General features: G+C 42.1%; 1 pseudogene; it reads left to right on the top strand.

Annotated features, from left to right (window-relative positions):
* Positions 1–22,111: 22,111 nt before the first annotated feature.
* On the top strand, positions 22,112–22,838 carry LOC100763476 (annotated as a pseudogene).
* The last annotated feature ends 2,878 nt before the right edge of the window (positions 22,839–25,716 follow it).

Here is a 25,716-nt window from a genome sequence, read left to right on the forward strand (position 1 = left end):
TGGTGGTGATATGCTTTACGGCTCTGGGTGTGCTTTGCGGATATGTGCACAGAAATGACAAGCAGAGCATAGCAACCACCCTGGGAGGGTCTATGGGCCATAACCACCAGTTTATCAATCAACACAGGGCAGGCTCTCCAAGCTTGGAGGCACACCAATCCTGAGCCTGTGCATACCCCTAGACACTCCCCTTATGCTGCCCTATAAGATCTCTGTGCAATGGCTTCTCACTGTCTTTCCTAGCCATCGGCCATGGTGGATGGATGAAAGAACTGAACTAACATGGGGTTTTGAAAGGTTCATGCTTTAAGGCTGATCAACAATATCTCTTTAAGAGACAGACTCCACCCCCTGACAACAGTCAGGGTTACGCTCAAGAAAATGTGCTATGTCATCACCATGTCACCCGCCACGCATTACGGCCTGCATGAGGACTCTGGGCATGTGGGAAACATCAGTGCACATGCACAGTCTTCCCTTTAAAAGCTATAACTTCCCAGTTTATCTTTACTCTCTAAACTCTCTCTCTGCTTCTGCTTCACTCTATATTCTCCCACTTACGAGTTCTCTCTGCCTCGCTATGGCGACCGGCCATGGCCATCAGCCATTACCCCTGTTCCTCTTCTCTCTTAGTCTCCCTATTCTGCCGGGCCCATATAATAAACTAGTTAACATGTCTCATCTGCCTTTCTCTTTTCCTCTTTTTCTACAAAAACATAACAGCTTGTTAAACTACTACAATAAAGCCTCATGCTGTTTGCATCAAGTTTTCTCCTCTACCTGGTGATTGGGTTCGTCGGGGTCCTGGACTGAGATCCTGGGGGCCTGAGCCTCCGGGGGTGTTTCAGATAAAGGCCTCTGGCCTCTGGTACACCATCATCATCAACAGACTGTCACCAAATCTCCTGCAATATATCCTGCTGTTGTCCCATGTCATGAGGATCTCATGGTTATCTTTCCACAGGACCAGTCCCTTCATACACTCCACCAGGTCATAGATGGGTTAAATATTAAGGTGGGCCAACCCAAAGCCCAGTATATGGGTCTGGGTAGTGGCTGAGTTGGGACCACCACCCTCAGGTAAGTAGAATACCCATGCCATCTAGACCAGCCATTTCATGCCTGTGGTGAGGGATGTGGCTATCTTTCACCAGTGTAGGATGCCAGCTCTCCAGTGAAGTGTGGTAACATGTGCCATGGACGTCAGCTGTAGTGGGACCACTGACCCAGGCATTGCCTTTGGCAGAAGCTCAGGCCTGCATGCTATGATGGCCCAGGTGGTAGTACAAGTCACCCAGAAATGTATGCCCCTCCTTGGTGGCAATATGTCCCTTAGATACCAACATGAGAACAGGTGGCTGACCAGACCCAAGACACTAACAAGGCCCTCAGTGGTAGCAGGAATCATGGACATAGCTACCGTATTACCATGTGCCGGGGCCTGGCTTGTATCATTCCCATGCTACATAGGCAATCTGTTCAGGACTGATGTCTTTGGTTCTGTAATTGGAGCCATCAGAACAGCCTCAGGTCCATCCCTGAGTGGGGGTGTGTGGACCTGGGAAAACGCCTAGCTACCCCTTGGCATTAAGGATGAGATACAGATACATCTTGTCATCTCAGGAGGGCTCTCAGTCCATGCAGGAAACTGGAGTCTCTGGTTTATTCAAGCATCCTTTTAAATAGCTTTCCAACAGTGGGGGTCACTGTAGAAGACATCTGCTCTTGTTAGACCCTCGGAAACTCAGGTATCCGGGGTCCCAGGCCACGACCTCAGTCACCCCAATCACCAGGCAGATTAGAGAGCTTGCTGCAAACTGCATGAGGCTTTACTGTAAATTAACAAGCTAACCCCATGTTAGCTCAGGTCTTTTGTCCACCCACCATGGCGGTTAGCTACAAAAGACAGTTTGAACCAGCTGCCGAGAAATCTTATAGGGCAGTGTAAGGGGAGTGTCTAGGGGTACGCACAGGCTCACGATTGGTGTGCCTTCAGGCTTGGAGGGCTTGCCCTGTGTTGATTGGCCAACTAGTTGTTATGGTCCATAGGCCCTCCCAGGGCGGTTGCTTTGCTCTGTGTGTCTTTGCTGTGTGCTTGCCCGTAAAGTACACCCAGGGTCATAAAGCATAGCGCCACCAGCTAACTTCTGATTGATTCCTTGTCACGAGGCAGGCATGTGACCTCTAAGTGACCAAGGCAAGGTTATGGTAAGCATGTGTTACTGTCATGGCTGCTGAAATGGGGAGCTGGTCCCTTCATTCCCCCATTTTCTTTTTTGGAAATTCCAATCATGGAATTGCTGTTTCTCTAGCGACCCCATCAGGGAGTGAGAGATATTGGCATCCCCATGCAAGGGAGTCCCTTCTGACTTAGCATTTTAACCAGGGAAAATGGGCAGTGAATTCTTTCCTGTGTTACTTCCTGCTGACTTTGGGACGAAGTTAGGGACCCCAGAAGGTTGAAATACTAGTCAAAAGCAAAAAAAGATTTAGGCAATGGGGAATCCATCAGGACCTTCTGGTTAGCAGACTCTGTTGCAGAGACAGGGGGTGTCCACATCAGCTGGACTGGTTCACATCCACAGCAAGTCCAGGGCTCAAGGTCTACTTAGAACAGCCTGTAGTCCGCAATTGATACTAAGATGTCTGCCAGAAGCAGAAACCTGTTTAAGACATGTTTAAACTAGAAACAGAGGTTAAAACTTATTTACTGAAGCCCACAGTGCAGAAAAAGCAGATATCTGGATATCTGTTCAAACAGCAAGAACATATTTATAACTTTGAGTCCTAGCAAAAATACAGATTTGGCCTAGAAGCATGTACAATTTTCTTCTGTCCAGAGAGCCAGGTATGGATTGGACAGATGTGCCTTTGGCCTGATGAAAAGCCCTTTAAGTTTGTACTTAGATGACAACCAAAATAAACTTAAAAACCTTGAGCTTGTGCCTGAACAGTAGATAGTCACTATTTTATCAGCTAACATGCTGACTATAGTCTATAGTGGATCTGACTGTCTGATGCTGCCAAGTTGACAATCATTAATACTTCAGAGATCTTAGAAGGGTATATTCTATCCAAATCTCCTAAAAGTGACAGAAACCAGTCCATATACAGTTAGTCATACCTAAGTTTCTCCATTACCGCTGGAGGCAGGTGTCTCAAAGAACAGCAATCTTTGCCAGGCCTATAAGGTGAGAGGTTTTTTTTTTCTCTCTGTGGAAGAGGGACATGGAAAAGACTGACCTTGTTTTGTCTAGGCAAAGGGGGTGCAATCAATTTTCCAGTTTCCAGCAGCTTTGTCCACAGTCTTGGCCAGGTCTTGGCAGAAGGCAGATATCACATCTGAGCATCTCGCTCACTGGTCCAGGTGCAGTAACTGAGGTGCCTCATAATCTTCTTTGGAGACTTTGGGTCACTGTCAGGATCTGGCAGTCTGTCTGATATTATAAACTTTAAAGATAACAATTTAAATGCCATATTCTGCAGATCTCTGAAGCATTAGGTCTGTTTGGTTATTTGCCTTAAGCATTCAAGAAGCATACAGGTGGCTAGGTAAGGTCTTACTTCTGTAATTAATTTTCTGCCCGACTGTAACTGGGCAGAAAGTATTAACTTAGTAAAGTATTTGAAAATTAGCACAGCTGAATTTAAGACTACAAAGAGTTACCTTATAGTACTTAAACAGTAGCTATAGGTACATATTTTAGCAGCTTGCTCAAATGAGACAGGGTTTTCTCTGTGGCTTTGGACCCTGTCCTGCAATTCGATCTGCCGGACCAGGCAGGCCTTGAACTCACAAAGATCCATCCGCCTCTGCCTCCCGAGTGCTGGGATTAAAGGCGTATGCCATCAACGCCCTAAACTTAACTTCTGAAAACATAAACTGTAACATCTTATAATAGATTAGCAACTTTTATAAAATGAGAACTTTACATTGTCAGGCTTTGCTTAAAAATGATTCTAAATTGAAGCTCTTTAACTAAAAACATTAATAAAAACTAACATTTTTTAAAAAACTGGTTTAAAAAAGAAATTTAAATTCCCTTAATGTCTTTGTGTAATATATAGAAGCATTAACATTTTAAATTTTAACTGAAAAACTTGTTTCTAAGATGGTACCTCTAATTTCCATGTGGTCACCTTTAGTCAAGATGACAGTTTAAGTATCTTTTTTCAACTTCAGCAAAATGGCTACCAGTCAGCCATGTGACCAGTTTGCCATGTGGCTGGCTACAAAATGGAGGCAACTTGCACCATTTATTTAGCTACATGCTTTTAACAGAACTTAGGTTATACCAGGAAACAGAACATTTTAAAACAAGTATATATAAATTACATGAGAAATAAACAGGACTTTTTAAACAAAATTAGCTTAATATGGTTAAAATTTTAATTTATATTACCATTTTTAAAATTTACTATTTGTATACATGAGAAACCATAGCAAACAGTTTACAATTTTCACTTTTAACAACCTTTTCTCAGACCTTCTATGACTTGCTTTAACTCTCTATAATTTTCTATATACCTTTAGTTCATTCCTATGATTTTCTTAGACATTCTTAGACAAATTTCTCTTTCCCTCTCTTTATTACTTTCGTACATTCTCATGTCTCAGTCAATATAAAAATTTTTATCAAAGTCCTTTCCATAATTTTTTTTTTTTGAACATATAAATCAGACCAGATAGTTCACCCGCCTGAGCTCCATGTGCTCAGGGAAGAGACCTGAGGTGGGGGTGCTGCTGGTAACCCCAGACCCTCGGCCAATGTAAGGGTGGGAAAAAGACCCCCGCAGCCCCCCTGTATACCATGTATGTGGAGCACAGAGAAGGCCAGGCAGTCATGCAGATGGCGGCCTTGCAGCCATGTTCCCTCAGAGCATGGAAACTCCCGAGGCAGGCCACGACCCATGGCAGGACGGCAGCTGGGGCAGAGACAGCCCCACTTCGCATGCCTCATAGACCCACAGGTGGGGATAGAAAAACTCACCTACATCGGCCAGGCTCAGCTGTTAGTGCCACAGCAATTGTCAAGAGTTCAGAGCAGCAGCCTCAGAGGACTCTGCCGCAGCACATTCTAACCCTAACCCGTGGTGTATGGCAGAGAAAGTCCCGTCCTGCACCACGTGCTCAGAGCATCAAGAAAAGACCCCTGACCCATGCATGCCATGTGTGTGGGCAGTAGGGACAAAAAGAGATGTTAACATAGACTAGGGTCCTATTCGGAATTTCAGATGGCTAGCCCCATGGAGATCAACTTGGTTCGAAACCAAGTCTCCCCTATAGATTTCAGAAGGCTGCCACCCAAACCTCCACCCTAAACAATTCTTGTACGCCTACTTGCAGATTTTGCCAGAAACCCCAACATAGGACCTCCAAATTCACAAAATTAACAGAAATAGTAAAACTGACACACAAGCAGGCGGTGAGGGCGTGGACTACAGCACACCAGATAACAAACCTGCTCAGTCACCCAGCCCGTTCTAACCCTCCAGGCATAATAGCCGCCAACCCAATGCGTCTGCACCGCTTATAAGGCAATGGCGCCAGGAAGACCGGCGGCAGAACCAGGCAGCTACAACTGCCGCTAACTGAGGAGGGTCCAAGTGTCCTTGGCCTCCGTTCGTTCCTCCTGGGTGTCCTCAGAGCAGCAGTCTGTAATCCTCCTGGAACATCTGCTGATCACAGTTGAGGTGGAATCCAAGGATGGAGTGGTTAGTCCAGAGACAGACACAAACAGCAAAAACAGGATAGACATCAGACAAGACAAACCGCTAGGCAAAGGAATGGTGCCCCAAACCAAAATTACAAACAACCCTTGGACTTTCGTCCAGGGCAGAACCAAGGGTTCCCAGTGAAAGACCCCGCCCCCTGGCTGGTTCTCTCTCGGTGACACTCCCGTACGCGCGCACACTCCCACACGCCTGGCGGCTGGCTCCCTCCCAAGCCGGTTCACCCAGGCGGGGGGCCCTCGACCCAGGCCCGCCCGCCTGGCGCCGCGCCCCGGGGCTGGGGCCGAGCGGGGAGAGGACGCCCCCCCCATGGGGAACCTCCGTCCCAAGGTCAGCCATCTGGACGCGGAGGGGGGAATTGGGTCTGTTGTACCAGGTGCAGACCTTGAGAATATACTGATAACTCTGTACCTCATTAAATTGTCCAATAGAATCCCTGTAACTATGCTTTTCGCTTCTGCACTGTGCTTTTTAGCTATATAAGGACCCCTCTCCCTTGGCTCGGGGCTTAGCCTACCCAAAAGCTAAGCCCCGGGGTACCAGCGCTACTAATAAAGCCTCTTGCTCTTACATCCAGAGTTCGTGGTTTCGCTGATTCCTGGGTGCGGGTCTCCTACGAAAGTACCTCTTCTGAGGTCTTTCATTTGGGGGCTCGGTCCGGGATTGAGACCCGCCCAGGGACCACCGACCCACGTCTGGGAGGTAAGCGTTGTGCGGATCCGCTGTCTTGTCTCGTCTTGTGTCTTGTCTGTCTGAATCCGTCTTATGAACTGCGCCTGCGTTTGCAGTACCCAGCTGAGTACATTTCGTATTTGGCGGCTCGGAGGAGGAACTCCCGGCCGCGGCTCCAGGAGACGTCCTGGCAGCGTTAGAGCCTCAGTGAGCTTATTTGTTTTCTGGCTAGGGTAGATGCCTTAGCGCTTGGAGCTTCAGTGGGCTCATTTGTTTTCTGGAGTTTTACTTTCGACTCTCTGTCGAAACTGCGCTGCGAAAGCCTGTTCTGTGTTGTTCGGTCTTTGTTTTGTAGTTGATGTGCATAAAGGCAAATGGATTACTCTTTGTTCCTCAGAATGGCCAGCCTTTGACGTGGGCTGGCCGCGGGATGATACCTTTAACCCCCAAACTATATTTCAGGTAAAAGACACCCCAAGGGCCCCCCCTTCCTTTCCCCCTCTAACCGCCCGCCGCCGCCCCCGCCAGAGGCAGAAGCGGCCGCCGCCGCCTAGGCGGAGGCGGCCCCTGCAGGTCCCCTTAACCTCGGAGGAGAAACAGCTGCCCAATGAAATTGATGCAGCTTGCCCTCTTAAAAGACCTGAATGGGATTTTACCACTGAAGCAGGTAGGACGTCTCTATCACCGGGTGTTCGCAGCGGGTCTCGGGGGGGGGGCAGGACACCGACCCACCAATTTGGCCCAGGTGAAGCAGATGATGCAGAGGGCGGAGGAATCACCTGCCGCTTTTCTAGAGAGACTAAAAGAAATATATAGGATGTATACTCCCTATGATCCGGAAGATCCAGGGCAGGCCACCAGCGACCTGGACAGGGATCAATGTGCTTTTTGCTATACTTCATGAAAAGGGGACTTTGACAAAATTTTTATGTTGACTGAAAAATGAGAAAAAAAATGTAGGAAACTTAAATAATAAAAAGGAAATTTGTCTAGGAATGTCTAAGAGAGTCAGAGAAATGAACTAAAAGGTTATAGAAAATTAAAGCAAGCAAGTCATAGCAGAGAAGATTGTTACAGAAAGTTATGGAGGGTCAAAGCAAGTTGTAAAAGGTCAGAGGAAAGTTGTTAAAAATCAGAAAAAAGGTTATTATAAGTCAGAGAAAAATGTAAACTGTGCTATGGTTTCTCATGTCTAAAATTTTAACCATATTAAGCTAATTCTGTTTTATATATACTTGTTTTAAAATGTTCATATGACTTGACTGGTCGCCATTTTGCTAAAATTAAAAAAAAAAAAAAAAGAATACTTAAACCGCCATCTTGACTAAAGATGACCGCATGGAAATTAGAGGTACCATCTTAGAAACAAGTTTTTCAATTGAGATTTACAATGTTAATGCTTCTATATATTACAGAAAGACCTTAAGGGAATTTAAATTTCTTTTTAAAACCAGTTTTTTTTTTATGTTTGTTTTTATTAATGTTTGTACTTAAAGAGCTTCAATTTAAAATTATTTTTGAGCAAAGCCTGACAATATAAAGTTTTTGTTTTATGAAAGATGCTGATCTATTATATGATATTACAGTTTATATTTTAGAAATAAGTTTAGGATGTTGGTAACACACACCTTTAAGTTTAGGATGTTGGTAACACACACCTTTAAGCTCAGGATGTAGGTAACACACGCCTTAAGTTTAGAACATTGGTGACACATGCCTTTAATCCCACCACTCGGGAATAAGAGGCAGATAGATCTTTATGAGTTCAAGGCCTGCCTGGTCCGGCAGATCGAATTCCAGGACAGGCTCCAAAGTCACAGAAAAACCCTGCCTAAGAAAGAAGTTAAGCTACTGAATATAAGGTAGCTCTATGCAGTTTTAAGTTCAGCTGTGCTGTTTCAAACATCTTAGTAAGTTAAAACCAGTTACAGTCAGACTAAAAATTATTTACAGAAATAAGACCTTACCTAGCCACCTGTATACTTAATGTGTGCTTAAGGCAAGTAATTAAAACAGACAAACAGACCTCTAATGCTTCAGAGATCTTCAGAATATGGCATTTAAATTGTTATCTTTAAAGTTTATAATGTCAGACAGACTGCCAGATCCTGACAATGACCCGAAGATTACAGGCACCTCAGTTCCTGCACCTGGACCAATGAGCAGATGCTCAGATATGAAACCTGCCGCCTGCCAGAACCTGGCCGAGACTGTGGACAAAGCTGCTGGACACTGGAAAATTGATTGTACCCCTTTGCCTAGACAAAACAAGGTCAGTCTTTTCCATGTCCCTCTTCCACAGAGAGAAAATAAAACCTCTCACAATATAGGCCTGGCGAAGATTGCTGTTCTTTGAGACAGCTGCCTCCAACGGTGATGGAGAAACTTGGGTTTGGCTAACTGTATATGGACTTGCTTCTAACTGGCTTCTGTCACTTTTTAGTAGATTCGGATAAAATATACCCTTCTCAGATCTCTGAAATATTACTGGTTGTCAGCTTGACAGCATCAGACAGTCAGATCCACTATAGACTAGTCAGTATGTTAGCTGATAAAATAATGACTATCTACTGTTCAGGCACAAGCTCAAGGTTTTTAAGTTTATTTTGGTTGTCATCTAAGTACAAACTTAAAGGGCTTTTCATCAGGCCAAAGGCACCTCTGTCCAATCCATACCTGGCTCTCTGGACAGAAGAAAAATGTACATGCTTATAGCCCAAATCTGTAGTTTTTGCTAGGACTCAAAGTTATAAATATGTTCTTGCTGTTTGAACAGATATCCAGATATCTGCTTTTTCTACACTGTGGGCTTCAATAAATAAGTTTTAACCTCTGTTCCTAGTTTAAATATGTCTTAAACAGGTTTCTGCTTCTGACAGACATCTGAATATCAGTTGCAGACTACCGGCTGTTCCAAGTAGACTGCGAGCCCTGAACTTGCTGTGGATGTGAACCAGTCTGCTGATATGGACACCCCCTATCTCTGCAACAATGTCTGCTAACCAGAAGCCCCTGATGGATTCCCCATTGCCTAAATTCCTTTTTGTTTTTGACTAGCATTTCAACCTTCTGGGGTCCCTAACTTCGTCCCAAAGTCAGCAGGAAGCAGTTTGGAAAAGAATTTCACCGTCCATTCTCCCTGGTTGAAGTGCTAAGTCAAAGGGAACTCCCTTGCGTGGGGATGCCAGTACCTATCACTCCCTGATGGGGACACTAGAGACTGGGCCCTCCTACTCCCCCTAGCATACCCCTAGGCCATATGGGCTCACACCTTTTTTAAAAAAAAAAAAAAAAAACTTATAAAGACCAGAGGGACCATCCTACCATTCCCCATTCCTACCAGATCGGGGACACTGTCTGGGTCCGGCGTCACCAGACCTCAGCGCCTACCAGTTGTGAAACTGCCATGCAGCACAAGCTCACATTGTCTGAGGTCTCAGGAAAGGGGCTATGCATAGGCAGGGTTCCTCCCTCATATCAAGAGTTATGTAACCAAACAGAGCCATTATCTCAGGACAGCCGATGCCTGGTTGCCCCTTATGGAACTTATTGGGCTTGCAGTACTGGGTTGACTCCCTGTGTCTCTACCACTGTTCTCAACACCACCATTGACTTTTGTATATTGATAGAACTTTGGCCCAAAGTCACATACCACCAACCTGAATATGTTTACAGCGTACTAGGGAAATCAACCCGATATAAGAGGGAGCCAATATCCTTTACCGTGGCCCTATTATTAGGAGGGATAACAGTGGGGGCATAGCAGCCGGCATAGGGACCGGAACCGTTGCCCTACAGGGAATTAATCATTTTAAGCTTCTACAACAAGCCATGCACACAGATATCCAGATCCTAGAAGAGTCAGTCAGTGCACTCGAGAAATCCTTAACATCACTCTCTGAGGTAGTCCTGCAGACAGAAAGGAGGGCTATGTGCTGCCCTCAAGGAAGAATGCTGCTTTTATACAGACCATACAGGAATAGTTAGAGACAGCATGGCCAAGCTTATAGAAAGACTTAACCAGAGACCTCTGAATGAAAGATTCCATTCAGTTACAAGAGAAATGGGGGAATGAAAGACCCCGCCCCCTGGCTGGTTCTCTCTCGGTGACACTCCCGTACGCGCGCACACTCCCACACGCCTGGCGGCTGGCTCCCTCCCAAGCCGGTTCACCCAGGCGGGGGGCCCTCGACCCAGGCCCGCCCGCCTGGCGCCGCGCCCCGGGGCTGGGGCCGAGCGGGGAGAGGACGCCCCCCCCATGGGGAACCTCCGTCCCAAGGTCAGCCATCTGGACGCGGAGGGGGGAATTGGGTCTGTTGTACCAGGTGCAGACCTTGAGAATATACTGATAACTCTGTACCTCATTAAATTGTCCAATAGAATCCCTGTAACTATGCTTTTCGCTTCTGCACTGTGCTTTTTAGCTATATAAGGACCCCTCTCCCTTGGCTCGGGGCTTAGCCTACCCAAAAGCTAAGCCCCGGGGTACCAGCGCTACTAATAAAGCCTCTTGCTCTTACATCCAGAGTTCGTGGTTTCGCTGATTCCTGGGTGCGGGTCTCCTACGAAAGTACCTCTTCTGAGGTCTTTCACCAGAACACATCTGCTTTCCCTATGGTCCAAATCAAACGACACTCAGACTTTCATCCAAAGCGGGATCTCTGGGTCTTGAAACATGCCTGTTTCCCCCTGAGGTCCAAATTACAAATTCAAATACCAGTACAAATTACAAATATGAGTCCTGTGCAGGTTCAGATCAAATTCAAGTCATAGCACCAAACCAACAAAACAGCAAGAGACATAACAAGCAAACATGTAACATTGAACATATAAGTTTCGAGCTCGAATCATCTTACCTCCAAGATCGAATCCACTCAGGTGAGGAGTGGTCCCAAATCAAGGACAAGCCCACAAATGTGACCAAAGCAAGGTTATGGCAAGCACGTGTTACTGTCATGGCTGCCGAAATGGGGAGCTAGTCCCTTCACTCTCATTGTATAAAGCTGATATCAAAAAATTCTTTTAATCCTAGAGGCAAACCTAAACAGACCCTAGGCAGGTAAACAAAGCTCTCAGAACAGGTGTGGGCACACCCAAGGCCTAGATCTGTTGTTATGCAAAGTAGGAGACATTCTCCACTGAGACCAAGCCATCCAGCAGTAATTCGCCAGACATCTGAAAGACAATGGGAGATTCAGGCTCCTGAAAATAGAGTGAAGGTTTGCACCCAGACAACCATGGATGCAGACATGGCCCACAGCAGCAGCCACAGGCCCAACGGACACCATGGCCCTATGTGGTAATGCAGGCTACTCTGATCAGCATAGCCCCAGCAGTGACATGGTCCTCAAACACCAGCATGGACACAGGTTACAGCCTAGATCATCCATGTGACCTTTGGTGGCAACATGAGTCATGGACGTCAACACAGACTGTTGCTATGCTAGGACCATGTACCCAGACACAGTGCTTAGCAGCATCCCTGGCTCAGAAGTTACCATGGCCCCAGGTGGCAACTGAGGGCACTCAGATATATTATTGAAGGACTTAAAAATTAGCAAAGAAATAAAATAAGGAGACTTAGAAAAACCTCCCACACTAAAAGCAGGGTGGCCTGACTTAAAAATCTAACCAAAGTCACAATGACCCGAGTCCCTGGAATTTCCTAGCTGCAGCAATAACTCCCTTACAAGGCCACAAGATAGCTTAACTAAATACCAAGACTTTCCAGCAGGCCACCCTGCCCTGGGGTCATGAAGATAAGAACAGACTATCCCACTGTGTCAGGAGACCATCCGGCCCCAAAGATAAGAGACCTCCAAAGGACCTATGACTCGGTCATGTACCCAAACCCCCTCCCCTCCCTAAAAGCTTGTGGTTTCCTCCTATAAAAGAGGCCTGCTTTTGAGGAATGGGGCTTCCTTTGTCTGTTGGTCTGGGAGGCCTATTTGTGCAAACATCCTGCAATAAACTTACCTCTTGTTTTTACATCAGCTGGACTGGACATTGAGATTTTTTGGGGGACCGTCTGATTTGTGGAGACTCCTCGATCTGAGGGTCTTTCAATATGGCTCCTACTGCAACATGACCCTCCTGTCCTCAGGTGATAGTCAAGTCTTCAGGTATTTGCATAGCCTTTGGTGGTAACATGAATCATAGATATCAAAATAGACCCTTGATGCAGAAGGACCATGGACCCAGACATGACCATATGCCACAGCCTGGGAGCAGATGTCACCATGGCCTGAAGGAGGGGAGGTAGCACAGCCCCCAGATACCAACATTGATTCAGATGGCTGATCCACATGCCCTTCAGTGGACATCAGCATAGACCTACCTACACTGCTATATGGTCACAGACTCAGACATAGCCTTGGCAGCAGCTCTGGTCTAGATGTCATCATGTCACCAAGTAGCAGCACAGGCTAACCATATCAGCATGATCCTAGCAATGGCATGGCCCTCAAGCACCACCATGGCCACAGGTGAAAGCTAGGACTCCAGGCATTCTTGTGGCCTGTGTGAAAGGGGAAAATTAATGAATGTCTAAAACCCAGATTCCAAAGCCCAAAAAGAAAACTCTGAGTTCCCAAAAAGGCAGCTCAGCAGACAAGGTTAAACAAAGGTCCACAGGACTCAAGCCCTTAGACCAGATATCACACCCTTGAATAGTGTCCACATTCCTTTGGTCCAAAGAGAATCAGATAGTTATCAATAGTAGAAGTCCCCAGCCCAGGAGACAATTAACAAACTCGTTTCCTCTGCAGCATCCTGCTTAATTGCACCTTGCCCAAAACATACAATCTTTGTCCTGTCCTCTGTAACCATGGAAGTTTTGTAATCTTGGGGCTTCCAGCCCTACAATTTTGCCTTGTAAAAACACCCCTCAGTAGAAAGTGGGTACTCCATCTGTTCCTGAACAATGGGGTCTTGCTGCAGCTCATATTCTTGAGTCAATAAAGAAAACTTTGCCTTGCATTCGATGAGTCATCTCCTTGCTGGTGGGTTCTTTTGGGGTTCCGAAATCTGGGCACAACACTTTGTTGGTAACATGGGTTATGGATGTCAACAGAGACCCCTGCTGTGGTAGAATCATGGACAGACACATAGCTCTTGGCAGCAGCCTGGGCCCAGATATCATCCTGGCCCCAGGTGGCAAATAGTCCACTAATGTCAGCTTGTTTTTCAATTCTTCAGTTCCTCCTCTTTCTACAGCACATGAACAATTCTGCTTCTCTTCCTTTCCTATTTCTCCACCACATATTTTCTCATCATAATGGCATCTGCCAACCTGGTGCTGCAAGGACTATAATGACCCAGACTGGCCCATGGGTGTCCTTTATCCACCTGTGCTGAGTGGCACAAGATGGGCTCCACAGCAGCACTTATAAAAGAAACCATTTCAGTGGGGCTTGCTTACAGTTCAAAAACTTAGTTTATTATCAGTGTGGCAGGAAGCATGGCAGGAAGCATGGTGACATACAGGCAGACATGATGCTAAAGAAATAGCAGGGAGTTCTACATCCAGGTCCACAAATAGCAGGAAGATAGAGAGGCACTGGGCCTGGCTAGAGAATTGGTCATTATTCTATACCAATTGACTATTTATCCAGATAATTTGAAACAAAATAGATAAATTGATATAATTTATCAGTTGACAGTTGTAAATTTTCTGTGCCAGATAATATTTAAGATTAATAAAAACAAATTTCCTTCATGAATCTTATGTTTCATTTTTTTCTTCCTTTCTTGACCAAAGACTCATGTATAGTGTTAAATAGAATTGGTGAAGACAAATAATTTTGATTTATTATTATTCTCTAAACAAAGCTTTTATTATCATATAAACTATTATATTTGTTGATTCTATATTTGTATATTCTATCAGAATAATATATCGATTTTCCCTAGTTTATGAAGAATTGTTTACATCATTCATTTTAGTTGTAATTTATCAAGAATATTTAATTATGGACTTCCTTCCTAATTGGATTGTTATAAAATAACAGATTCTTAACTTAATCATCTGAGAATTGTTGACATTTAAATCAATTGAAATGAATGTGTGCTCTGTACTAGATGATTGCGATTTCTTTCCAATTGCTCATGGTTGTTAATTATCTTCTTCAGACACAATGGATTTTTCTATAATATCTACTTGTGATATTTCTCTGTGTTATATTTGAAACTATCTTAATGATTCATTTAAACTTTGCTGCCCTGACAGTAAGAACTGAGGCATCTTTCTGGGTTGGCACAGTTACTCTGTGTTCTGCCTCACATCTTACTCTGTAATAGCTGTGACATCAGCCAAGCGAATATATATATATATATATATATATATATATTATATATATAATATACAAACTGTTAAGTTCTGGGTATGTGTGCTCTGATGTAAAATCTATGTGAAGGGAAAACTGTGAGAATCACTGTCTTTACACCAATCTCTTTTCTTATGAACGCTGGTTCTTGTAAGGATGGTATGAAATTTTCTTTTTAAACACAAGTCTAGGCAAAGTTTGACATCAACTGATTTTTGTGAGTTTATTTTGTATACAGTTACTTGGATGAAAGTGTTTATCAGCTGTTGGAGATTCCCCTTGAAACTTTTAGGGACACCTATGTATTCTATCAAATCATCTGCCAATAAAGATTCTTTACAATTTGTATCTCCTTGATCTCCTTCAGCCCTTTTGTTGCTCTATAGAAGACTTCAAGTACTATATTGAATATGTCTGGAAAGGGAGGCCAAAATTGTTTTTTTTTCATGATTTTAACAGAGTTATTTTCAGCTTCTCTCCATTTAAGTATATATTGGCTATAAGATTTTTGCAAACTGATTTTATTATGTTGAGAAATGTCCTTGGTATCCCTAATCTCTCTAAGAATTTCATTGTGAAAATGTTTTCCAATTGCACATCTGAAATATTATTATTATGTTCTACTATCAGCTTTGACATTTTCTCTATTACTTTTACTCCTTAATGATGTTTCCATGTGAACATAAGGACTTCCCCTCTTGTGCACAGCTCAGATTATTGGCAAGCCTCTACAGCAAAGGGCATACAGTGTTCTAGTGTGACACTCCCCTACTTGATTATTGGATTTGACACAAGATTTCAGAAACATGTGTTCTTTGTTACTTATCTATTACTGTTACAAAATGCTATGACCAAGGCAACTCATAAAATAAAATATTTGATTAGAGCTCATGGTTCCTGATAGTTAGAGTCATTGTGATTGATCTATAGTTGACAACTTACATCTGCTCTAAAAGTAAAAGCCACAGATGGAGAGATAACTGGGAATTACATGGTCTTTTGAACACTCAAAGCCCACCCCCAGTAATACCCCCCCAAACAAGGGCATATCTCCTTAACTTTCCCAAACAGCTACACCAGTTGGAGACAAAGCATTCAAACATGTGTGCCTCTGGGAACCATTCTTATTCAAACAAACACAGGTGTTTCTCAGTTGATGCATTTTTAAAACAAACACTACTCACAGGGTTCTAACATGACTGCAACACTGAATTACTGCAAAAACCATGAGAGAATTGGATCAGCGTTTCATTGCTATATCCTAATTTGCTATTTTCTGTACACTGCACCAAATAACTAAAACTAGAGTAAGGAGCAGTGTCCAACATCTACTGCTATTAAATTAATCATCAAATAAGATAAGGCCCTCAAAGCATTTATCTGTCTGTCATCTATCTGTCTGTCTGTCTATTGATCTATCTATCTATCTATCTATCTATCTATCTATCTATCTATCTATCATCCATATAAATATCTTCATTTATAGAGATGTGGTTAGATAGCTTGGTTTTCAGCCAACGGTATTATTTGAGATGGTTCCAGAACCATTAGGAGTGTGGCCCACTTAAAGAAAGTGTCTGGTACTGAGTGTACTCTTTCTATCCTTTCTTGTATGCTGCAAGGTGGAAACCTTCTTCTCTACATGCCTGTTGTGAAGTATTATTTTAAGGTGTGTTACATTTGTTTATGCTGTGAAACATTTGTTTAATGATGCAAATATATGTTGCATTCTTTAACATTGCATTTGTATAACTATGTGAAACTGTATTTCTGTAACTGTCTAAAACAACCCATTGGTCTAATAAAGAGCTGAATAGCTAACAGCAAGTAAGGAGAAAGGATTAGGCAGAGAGGAAAAAATAGGAGAAATCTGGGAAGAGGCATCAAGGAGTGAGAAAAGAAGGGGCCAGAAACACAGACACACACCCACACAGCCAGACAGGAAAGAAGAAAGATGGGTTGGGAGAGATTGGTGGGGAACATGGGAGGATAGGAGGGCAAGGGAATGAGGGGGATAGATATGTAAATATGAGTAGTAATTAAAGAATTTAAATTAAAAGAAAAAATTCCGCTTAGATGTCCTCATATTATAGCAGCAGTTATTCGTGGTGGTATGTTAACTATTTGGTACATGAAAATGTTTTGAGCTCTACATTAATAAGAAACCTCCAGATCAAAACACAAATATACAGAAATAGAAAAAGGTAAAAACACAGAGACAAAAGGTAGAGAGGATAATTCAAGTTAAGAAAAGCTGGCAAGAGAAAAGCCGAATTGACGTTTGGCATTTATGAGAAAGAGCAAGCCCCCATGTATGACCTATTTGGGAGTTGCAAGTTGCCCCCCCCAAAGAGTAAAGAGCAAAGAAAGTAAAATAAAAAACAAACAAACAAAAACCAATGGCAACAATGCACTGGCCTCTGTTTACATGGTATACTTCTACACCACACACACACAGGACATAAGAATGGTGCCTCTAAAATTGAGCTGAAATATACCCCTCATCAAGTATTTTTGTCACTGTAATATGGAACCTGACTAACACAGAGGGTGAGTGCTGGGGAAGGGCACAGTTCCTGTGACTAAACCTCATGGTTTTAAAGCTTTGGACCTTAGTTGAAGGAATAATTTGGAAGGGGTGAAAGAAACAGCAGTAATAAGGGTGTGGCAACAACTCTGTGGATTTTTCTGGTAGGAGCTCAGCAGAGCAAAACACCAACCAGAATGGAAGATAAAGAAGGGATCCATACAGTGTCAGAATCAGAACTTCTTGGGCATCAGACCCAAGCACACTACTGTACTTTGTATACTGAAATATAAGGGAGGCTGATTTTTAAGCAATGGATGAATTAATCAGGCTGAAAACATGTTGAAACAGCCCAGCAATCCAGCATATGTGTATTGCTGGCTGCTCTTTGATAGATTTACAGCGAGAATTTGTGGCAAAAAGGTTTACAAAATGTGTGCTTTGGTAATAAAGGAATGGGGTTAAAGCTGGAGTCCATTCCAAATAGACAGATATTCTCCCAGCCTAGACATATGGAAGAGGGTCTTGGCCCTGCTCCAAATGATATGGCAGATTTTAAGATCCCCCATGGAAGGCCTCACCCTCCCTGGAGAGCAGAAAGGGGATGGGTTAGGGGGTTGGTGGGGGCAAGGGAGGAGGAGAGGGAGAAGGAACTGGGATTGACATATAAAACAAGATTGTTTCTAATTTAAATTTAAAAATAGAGGAGGAAAAAAATGGAAGTTTCTAAAGAGATTATCACACATAAACCAATCATTTTCCATGGGGACAATAGGAAAGGCACTATTTTATAAAATGACCATAACCAACACACAACAGTCTAAATGGCATAGAAAAATGGACTTATTGGAATGGCCTTCATGGATCTCCTGGCCTGGGAACTACAGGCTGGTCTACTCACCCCCATTGGATCAAGCAATCTTGAGTCTGCTGATATCGCTGTGCTACTCCTGTCCTCACTCAGGGGAGAGGTGAGCTTAGGCTCTTGTCTCAGGCCTGACTTCTGCTTGCCCACTCTGGAATTTATTGGCTTGGAGACTGAAGGAAATTCAAGTTGTCCCCAGAGGACCAAGCAACAGCAAGTCTGCTGACATTGCTGTGCTAGTCCCACTCTCATCCATCAGTTGAGGGAGTGTCTCAGACCCACCTGCAGCCACCCATCAGATTATTGGACCTGCTTGCCCCCACTGGAAGAGAACCTTGGACCAGTAACCACCAGAAGAGAAAGAGACAGAGATACCAACTGCAGCCACTGGAAGAAAGGATAGGAAGACAACAATATAAGAACACATTCAACAACAGAAAAACCAATATGACATGACATCACCAGAGTCTAGGGACTCTACACCAGCAACACAGATAAAACAAAAGAGAACAACCTTAAAAACAACTTCAACATGATGATGGAAACCCTAAAAGAGAAAATAAGAAAATTCTTTTAATAAATGGAAGAAAAGACAAACCAAAAATTGCAAGAAACAATGCAAACAGTGCAAGGTTTGAAAGCAGAAATAGAGACAATAAAAAAGCAATCTGAGGAAATGCTGGAAATAGAAAAGATGGGCAAATGATGAGGAACTAAAGATGCAAGCATAAAAAACAGAATACAAGAGATGGAAGAGAGAATCTCAGGCATTGAAGATACACTAGGAGAAACAGATTATCAAACAAAGTAAATCTTAAGACCAACAAATTCTTACCACAAACTATCCAGGAAATATGGGACACCATGAACAGGCCAAACCTAAGAATATTAAGTATAGAAGAAGGTGAAGAAACCCAACTCAAAGGTGCAGAAAACATATTCAACAAAATCACAGAAGAAAACGTTCCCAACCTCAAGAAAGACATTCCAATGAAAGTGCAAGAAGCCTACAGAACACCAAACAGACTGGACCACAAAAAAATTCCCTCCCACATAATATTCAAAACACCAAACATAGAGAATAAAGAAAGCTTGTTAAGAGCATCAAAGGAAAAATGTCAAGTTACATATAAAGACAAACCTACCAGAATTACACCTGCTTTTTCCATGGAAATCCTCAAAGCCAGAAGGTCCTGGATAGACATTCTACCAACACTAAGAGACCATGGATTCTAGCCCAGACTGCTATACCCAGCAAAGCTTTCAGTCACTATAGATGGAGAAAATAAGATATTTCATGACAAAACCAGATTTAAACATTACACATCCAACAATCCAGACCTACAGAAAGTACTGGAAGGAAAGCTTCAAACTAAGGAAGTTAACTACACTCACAAAAACATAGTGATGACCCAATTGTGTTTAACAGATATCTATAAAACATTCCATCCAAACACAAAAGAATATATCTTCTTCTCAGGGCCACATGTAACCTTCTCTAAAATCCACCACCTACTCAGCAACAGAGCAAACCTCAAAAGGTTAAAAAAATTGCAATAACCCCCTCTATCTTATCAGACCACCATGCTTTAAAGTTAGAATTCAACAACACAAATGCAGAATTCCAGAAACTCATGGAAATTGAACAAGGTTCGATTGCACCATTCCTGGGTCAAGGAAGAAATAAAGAAAGAAATTAAAGACTACCTAGAATTCAATGAAAATGAAGACACAACATACCCAAAGTCATGGGACACTTTAAAGCAGTGCTAAGAGGAAAGTTCACAGCACTAAGTGCCCACACGAAGAAACTGGAGAATAGTCACACTAGAGAATTAACAGCTCACATGAAAGCTCTAGAAGTAAATGAAGCAAACTCACCCAGAAACAAATAATCAAATTTAGGGCTGAAAATAATAAAGTAGAAACAAAGAAAACAATACAAAGTATCAATGTAACAAAAGTAGGTACTTCCAGAAGATCAACAAGATAGACAAACCTTTATCCAAACTAACAAAAGACAGAACATGCAAATTAACAAAATCAGAAATGAAAAAGGGACATAACAACTGACACAACTGACACTGAGGAAATCCAGAGAATCTTCAGGTCATATTTTGAAAACCTGTACTACATAAAAATCGAAAATTTAAAGGAAATGGACAATTTTCTGGATAGATATCATTTACCAGTATTAAATCAGATAAGCAATTGAAATAGACCTATAAACCCTAATAAAACAAAAGCAGTCATCAAAAGTCTCTCAACCCCCCCCAAAAAGGCTAGGGCCAGATGTATTCAGTGCAGAATTCTATCAGAAATTCAAAGAAGAGCTAAGACCAATAATCTCCAAATTGTTCCACACAATAGAAGCAGAAGGTTCATTGCCAAACTCTTTTTGAGGCTACAATTAACTTGGTACTCAAGCAACATAAAGACACAACTAAGACAAAGTACTACAGACCAATATCCTTCATGAACATCGATACAGTAAAACTCAACAAAATACTGGCAAATCAAATCCAAGAATACTTCAGAGAAATCATCTACCATGATCAAATAGACTTCATCCCAGAGATGCAGGGATGGTTCAACATACAAAAATCTGTCAATGTAGTCCACAATATAAACAAACCGAAAAAGAAAAACCACATGATCATCTCACTAGAAGCTAAAAAGACCTTAGACAAAATCCAACATCCCTTCATGATAAAGGTTCTGGAGAGATCAGGGATAACAGGAACATACCTGAAAATAATAAAAGCAATATACAGCAAACCAACAGCCAACATCAAACTAAATGGAGAGAAATTCAATGTAATTCCTCTAAACTTAGGAACAAGACAAGTCTGTCCACTCTCTCCATATCTCTTCAATATTGTACTTGAAGTTATAACTAGAGCAATAAGACAACAAAAGGAGATCAAGGAGATACAATTTGGAAAAGAAGAAGTCAAACTTTCACTATTTGCAGATGATGTGATAGTTTACATGAGTGTCCTGAAAAAAGGGAACTCCTACAGCTGACAATCACCTTCAGTAAAATGGAAGGATACAAGATTAACTCAAAAAAATCAGTAGCCCTACTATATACAAATGATAAATAGACTGAGAAAGAAATCAGAAACATTGCCCTTTACAATTGCCACACACAACAAATAATATCTTGGGGAATGCTAACCAAACAATTGAAAGACCTGCATAGCAAGAACTTTGAGTCTTTATAGAAAGAAATTAAAGAAGATACCAGAAAATGGAAAGATCTCCCATGCTCTTTGATAGGTAGGATCAACATAGTAAAAAATGGCAATCTTGCCAAAAGCTATCTACAGATTCAGTGCAATCCCCATCAAAATCCAAGCACAATTCTTCACAGATCTTCAAAGAATAATACTCAACTTCATATTGAAAAACAAAAGACCCAGGATAGCCAAAACAACACTGTACAATAAAGGAACTCCTGGAGAGACCACCATCCCTGACTTCAAGCTCTATTACAGAGCCTTAGCCCTGCAAACTGCTTGGTATTGGCACAAAAACAGACAGGTAGACCAATGGAATTGAATTGAAAACCCTGATATTAATTCACATACCTAGGAACACCTGAGTTTTGACAGAAGCTAAATTTATACAACGGAAAAAAGAAAGCGTCTTCAACAAATGGTGCTGTCATAACTGGATACTGACACGTAGAAGATTGCAGATAAATTCATATTTATTTTCAGGCACAAAAGTTAAGTCCAAATGCATCAAAGACCTCAACATAAATCCAGCTACACTGAAACTCTTAGAAGAGAAAGTGGGAAGTACCCTTGAAGGAACTGGTACTTGAGACTGCTTCCTGAACCTAATACCAGTAGCACAGACACTGAGAACTACAATTAATAAATGGGACCTCTTTGTTGGAGAAAAGGAGAAAAAGGAAAGCTCGAGGAGACGCTGCCACCGCAGCCAATGGAGACTGGATTCGTTCCAACAATCTGTTAAAACATGGTGGATTACTATGAAGATCTGGGCATGCAGAGACATGCCTCAACTGAGGACATTAAAAAGGCATATCAGAAACAGGCACTTAAATGGCATCCTGACAAAATTCCTGAAAAAGAAGAGGCAGAGCAGAAATTCAAACAAGTAGCTAAGGCATATGACGTGTTATCAGATGCAAAAAAGGGGGACATCCATGACAAATACGGCAAAGAAGGATTAAATGGTGGTGGAGGAGGAGGTGGAAGTCATTTTGACAGTCCATTTGAGTTTGACTTCACATTACAGAATCCCGATGATGTCTTCAGGGAATTTTTTGGTGGAAGGGACTCGTTTTCATTTGACTTCTTTGAAGACCCATTTGATGACTTTTTTGGGGGGAACCGAAGGAGTTCCCGAGGAAATAGAAACCGAGGTGCAGGCTCGTTTTTCTCTGCCTTCAGTGGATTTCCTTCTTTTGGAGGTGGATTTCCTGTTTTTGATACAGGATTCACTTTGTTTGGGTCACGGACATGAGGGTCTCACTTCATTCTCTTCAGCATCATTTGGTGGCAGTGGCAAGGGCAACTTCAAATTAATAACAACTCCTAATAAGATTGTTAATGGCAGAAAAATCACTACAAAGAGAATTGTGGAGAATGGTCAAGAAAAAGTAGAAGTTGAAGAAGATGGACAGTTAAAGTCCTTGGCGATAAATGGTAAGGAGCACCTTCTATGCTTGGATAACAAATAATTCAACGCCACATTTCACAGAAATGTTAAAACCATAACCAGCACCATTTGAGGAAAAACAGAAACCTTTTTGAAGATTTCAAATGAACTCGACTTCTGTATAACTATACCTAAAGTATTTATAAAACAGCTCATTGGAGCCCCTATTTGTCATAGACTTTTGAGTTCATTGTTGGGGCTACAAAATAGGACCATTTTTTTGTCTTTAAAATTGTTGTAATCTCTGTATGCACTTTGCTTTAAACAAAACAAGACGTAATCTGAGGTGAGCCCTGTGACTCTTAAATAGTGCTAGGACAAGATTGTTCTTTGACACCAGCCTGGATCTGCTTCCCATTGTGTTGAAACGTGAGTAAGTAATATCAACCTGCTGTGACGTTAACATTGCCAGATGAAGCTTCTACAGAAATATTTCAATTTTATCTTCAGTATTTAGTAACAAAACTATTACTGCATCAATGGCAACAAATGTGTTAATTAACGATGTTTTCTAGTTGTGCATAGATGCTGGCAAAATCATCAGTTCTGACAATTGTTTAAATATGTAATGTTAAGCTTAGGTTTAAAAAAATCTGGTAATTTGGGTTTTTGTCATTTGCTTAAATAAAGAAAATAAATGTGAATGTGTTTGGTGCAAAAATAAATTACATAAATAAATAAATAAATAAATAAATAAATAAATAGGACCTCCTGAAACTGAGAAGCTTCTGTAAGGCAAATGACACAGTCAATAAGACAAAATGGCAGCCCACAGACTGGGAAAAGATATTCTCCAACCCCACATCTGACAGAGGGCTAATCTCTAAAATTTACAAAGAACTCAAGAAGCTAGTCACCAAAACACCAAACAAGGCAATTAAAAAGCAGGGTATAGAACTAAATAGAGAATACTCAATAGTGGAGTCTAAAATGCCTGATAGACACTTATGAAAGTGCTCAACATTCTTAGCCATAAGGGAAATGCAAATCAAAACAACTCTGAGATACCATTTTACTTTTGTCAGAATGTCTAAAACCATAAACACCAACAACAGTTTATGCTGGAGAGGATGTGGAGAAAGAGGACCATTCCTTAAACACCAACAACAGTTTATGCTGGAGAGGATGTGGAGAAAGAGGACCATTCCTCCATTGCTGGTAAGAGTCCCAACTTGTACAGCCATTTGGAAATCAATATGGCAGTTCCTCAGGAAAATTTGGAATCAATCTACCATGAGATCCAGCAATTTTACTCTTAGGCATAGACCCAAAAGATTCATACAACAAGGACATCTGTTCATCCATCTTCATAGCAGCATTATTTGTAAAAGGCAGAACATGGAACCAACCTAGATACCTCTCAACTGAAGAATGAATAGAGAAAATGTGGTACATTTACACAATGGATCACTATTCATCAGAAAAAAAAATGGAATCTTGAAATTTGCAGGAAATAGATGGAACTATTAGAAGCCATCTTGAGTGAGGTAACCCAGTCACAAAATATAGATCAGTATTTGTCTTTAGTATACAAATGAACTTTGTGAGCTCATTCCACATGGAGGGATACTCTCTGAACCTAGACACATGGGGGAGCGCCTAGGCCCTGTTCCAAATGATGTGACAGACTTTGAAGTTCCCCACAGAAGGCCTCACCCTCCCTGGAGAGTAAAAAGGGGATGGGATAGGTGGTTATTAGGAGGCAGGGGAGGAGAGGAGGGAGAGGGAACTGGGATGGACATGTAAAACAAGCTTGTTAGTGATTTAAATGAAAAAATCTGGAAAAAAAGCTTGACAAAAACAAAAAACAAATAAACAAACAAAAAAGAATGGCCTTCATCTGGGAATACAGAGCCTCCAACAGGTTCTACTCCCACACAACAGTGTTTCCCAAATATACTTCCACCAGGATCAACTCACCAGGTGTCTATAGTCCTCTCTTAGCCACTGTTCATTCTATTGGCAGATTCTGGTATAGACAGGTGGTGTTTTGTCAGACATGCCAAATGCAAGAACTCTGATATCAGGAGGGTTCTATTCAAGTTTCAAAGTAAGAGCCTATAGACCAGGCACTGTATGCCAGGATAGGATCTCTGTAAGAAGTCCTGGCAAGTGGTTTCCTAAAGTTGTATGGATGAAGCCTTAAGCTCTCGTGGACAAATCAGAGTGCTGGAGATGTATGGGTGTGGAATATCTGTTGAGGAAAGTCACTGGCAATCAGAAGCATGTGAGAAACCACATGTGCTGTGAGTGCAAGAGCTGATGACACTTCCAAACATATTGAAGCTATCTCATGACATCCCATGTCTTCTATGCTGCATGTAAAGGAGACAGAATGCTTTCATTCTACAGCTTATGTCTTGCTCTGAAGCTGTACCTTCTTCCCTTATTCCTAGTCCCCACTTAATAAGGAAGGGTTTTCACTATGTCACTGTATCTTAAAGAGACCAAAGCACACTGTCAAGACCATGACACAAAAGGGCACATGTGCACTTCATACATGTAGGGAGTGATCTATATGAACACACTGCTCAGGATGTGTTTACTAGAAATTAAACTTCAGTCTTGGTGTCATGAAAATGATTGTTCTCAAACACTCCCCAGCTACAGAGGACAGATGATGAGGAGGAAAGCACCTGTGCCAATCTTAAAAAGGAGACTGACTACATGAGAGAAGTGAAATTTTTAAATGCTTGCCTACCTTTGTTTTCCCTCCTGTATAACCCGCTGGCTAAAAATACATGCAAGAGAGGTATTTGCCAAGATCTCGGTGTGGAAATAGGGACACGATGCTCTGATTTGTATATGAAATGCTTATAGGATATTATATCATTTATTTTCTGCCATTGATGCTATTGGGGTGAAACACTAGGAAATTTAGATGGGAAATTTCTTCTTGT

The sequence above is a fragment of the Cricetulus griseus genome, chromosome 4 (genome assembly GCF_003668045.3).
Source record: "Cricetulus griseus strain 17A/GY chromosome 4, alternate assembly CriGri-PICRH-1.0, whole genome shotgun sequence".
Classification (NCBI taxonomy): Eukaryota; Metazoa; Chordata; class Mammalia; order Rodentia; family Cricetidae; genus Cricetulus; species Cricetulus griseus.